The sequence below is a fragment of the Vombatus ursinus genome, unplaced genomic scaffold (genome assembly GCF_900497805.2).
Source record: "Vombatus ursinus unplaced genomic scaffold, bare-nosed wombat genome assembly UNPS02008996.1, whole genome shotgun sequence".
NCBI classification, from domain to species: Eukaryota; Metazoa; Chordata; class Mammalia; order Diprotodontia; family Vombatidae; genus Vombatus; species Vombatus ursinus.
The window spans coordinates 9,462,187-9,465,725 of NW_020948774.1; positions in this window are offsets into that span (position 1 = coordinate 9,462,187).

A 3,539-nucleotide genomic window follows, 5' to 3' on the forward strand; every position below is an offset into this window, starting at 1 on the left:
TGTGTGTGTGTGTGTGTGTGTGTGTGTGTGTGTGTGTGTGTGTGTGTAGGGATGGAGCTTCCTCTTGTTACTCTGCCGTCTTGGCACTGCCTTCAACACAACACTGTCTACGCATATCCCTAGCATCAGTAGCTAGAACTTCTTTCACTAATACAAAGTTAGATGGTTGTGTAATAATGTTTGATGTGTCTGGAATTATTTAGTCTTTAGAATATGTTCATAATAACCTGAAGAATATTTAAGCAGAAAGTTGTAGTAGTAATTGATGAGTTTCTGCCTTGCTGCACAAGTCTTCAGAATTGACACGTGTCCCATTCAATGTTCTAGCCTTATCTATCTTTGGTTTTCAAAAGCCATCTACCTGGAATTTTGGTTTCCCTGTTACACGGTTTAGTATAGCACTGATAACTCTTGCCAATTATCTTAGAGCTTAAAATTGAGATCATGGAGAAAAAAAACTCAACACAGGTGGATGTGGATACATTTTCACTTTGAAATTGTTAAACTCAGGATGAGCTATAGAAATGCAATCTCTATTCCTCTGCTCCAAACCAGTTACTTCTCCTGCTCTGAGTTATTTCATTCTTCTAGTCAACCATGTAATAGTTATTAACTAGCATAAAATAATTACTAACATTTTTATAGCACTTTACCAACTGTTGAAACATATATTGCTTCATCTGATTTTCATGATAACCTAGGAGGATTTCAGAGTGGTTACTATTGCCCCTATTTACAGAAGAGGAAACAGACAGCTAGAAAGGAAAAATGATTTGTCAAAGTATACACATTCTCATTAGAGACAAAGCTGAGACTAGACAGAGGCTCTTCTGACTCTCATCATCACCATGGCAGGCCATTTAAGAGAACATGTATCTAAATAGAAGTATTAGGTCAAGTCATGGGAGTAGATCTACTATACAGTTACTCTTCTACATCGTGGGGGTTAGTAGCATGGCATCCCCGAGATCTGGAAAATCCAAGTAAAATTTTTTGGTCCTCCCTTTGTACCAGAGAAGAAGTCTGAATTATTATGGTATTAAAAGATAAAATAAGTTGATATTACATGATACTATAGATATATTTTATGCATTTCTGAATTTCTAAACTTTTTCTGCGTCATATGCTGGCCTTTGCATGTTGTCTGCTGCCCACAAAACTCCCCCAAAAATTCCCATTTGGTTTTTTATGCTGACCTGCAAAATATTAAAACCATGACGGGGAAAGAAGAGGGTTAGGATTGCATCTTTGTAGTCACTTCCTCCATCTCTTCATTTAAGCTACGTAAAGAGAAAGACAATCTAGTGATGGTGTCAAAACAGGAGTAGTCAAAGATATACGAGGAAAATTGTGCAAGTGAGGTGTTATAGAAGTCAAGGGAAAAGAAAGTGTTTGGAAGAAGGGGTTTATCCATAATGTCAAATACCTCTGAAAAAGGAGAACAAAAATAAGGCCATTGGATTTAGCAATAAAGGGTCATTACTCACCTTAGAGAGAACTATTTGTCAAGAAGTACAAACCATGGTTCCTGTCTTTAAGAAATTTATTACTTATAAGATTAGATGTGAAATGATAACAAGAAGCACAAGAAAGGAAATCATATATTGTGACTAACAAGTATTTTGAGAGGTCACCTCCCTCTGGGATGGTCAAATCCTGTATTCCTGACTCCCTGAGGATGTAGACAGATTGCTAAAATGCTTTACATTCCATATACCACTTACCCTCCCTCACCAGTGCTCTGTGTAGATAAGGATAGGACATGTCCATGACAATGCTCTGCTCTTATGCAGGTTTTGGGAACCTGAAAGGTTTAGCATAAGCACATGTAAGTTCATGTATTTATTATATCAAATTCACATGTATGTCTATAGTTCTGTGAGTGTTACAAGAGTGAATTTATGAGCCTGACTAGTGACTATGAGACACTGTGAGGGAATGTGTTGGATCGTGTAGGAATGGGCCACTGGTGTGGGTGAGCAATATGAAAATTTTGCAAGAAAACTGTTGCCAAATCACATTTAGTGGATATGAAAGTCACATGGGATTGTTAAAATAAGTTACGGAAATGTTCATTATGTAAAGATCCAGGCAATAAATTCTTCCAAGAATTCAGTGCCAGGAAAAAGTTTATCTCTCCAAAAGAGCTTATATTTTAAATTTTGTATGCTACTACACTAAACTTCTGCTGAAATTCTACTCCCATGCCTCATAGAGGTGACCTTGGGTTTTTAAAGGCTATTTCAGTGGACCATAAGCTCCGCCAGCTCTTACCAAGGTGGAAAAGCTTTAATTACAAACCCTGAGGTCAGAGAGGCTCATCACTAATTCAATTCAATCCAAGAAACACTTCTAATGTTTCTGTATTTCTCCATTTATTTTCAGTTCTTCATATCCCATCACATCAATTTTTGTAAAGATGTATAATGCTAAAGAAAGGTGGATTCCAATTGTTAATGTTCCTATTTAATAGCTATTAAAGATTTTTAATATTTATGTTTCCTAGTATTATGTTCAGTTCTGTCAGTCAATAAACATTTCTTAAGTACCTGCTATGTGTCAGGCACTGTGCTAAGTGCTGAAGATACAAAGAAAGGCAAAAGATTGTTCCCGCTCTTAACCAACTCATAGTCTAAAGGGGAAGACAACAAATAAACAACCATACACAAACATTACATATACATATACAATAAATTGGAAATAACCACCAGAGGGAAGACATTAGAGTTGAGTGGGATTGAGAAAGGCTTCTTGTAGAAGGTAAGATTTTAGCTGGAACTTGAAGGGAGCCAAGGGAAGGTGGTAGGGGACAATGGGAAAGAAGAAAAATGTGTAATTCCCCCCCCCCCCTTTTTTAGGTTTCTTTAAGCCTGAGACATTTACATTCCTGAATTCCTGGAATTTACATTCCATATACCACTTACCCTCCCTCACCAGTGCTCTGTGTAGATAAGGATAGGACATGTCCATGACAATGCTCTGCTCTTATGCAGGTTTTGGGAACCTGAAAGGTTTAGCATAAGCACATGTAAGTTCATGTATTTATTAGATCAAATTCACATGTATGTCTATAGTTCTGTGAGTGTTACAAGAGTGAATTTATGAGCCTGACTAGTGACTATGAGACACTGTGAGGGAATGTGTTAGATCGTGTAGGAATGGGCCACTGGTGTGGGTGAGCACCATTATTTAATAAATGCTTATTGAATCAATGCACTCTAGGATACCTGTTCCATAATTAACAAACTAATAACTCTACATCCTTGACTACCCTTTTCCAAACACTGGTTGCACTTTTAGTCATATCTGCCAATATATCATAAGTGGAGGGAGTTCAGATATTCCTTGCTCCCCATTATGACTTTCAGACTCGACCTCTACTACTATCATTCAGAAACCTCTTCTCCAGGAATAAGAAATATTCCAGGCAATAAATTCTTCCAAGAATTCAGTGCCACCTTCCCTTGGCTCCCTTCAAGTTCCAGCTAACTTCATAGCGAAGTTACTCACAATTGTTATCTTATTATATGGATCTTTTT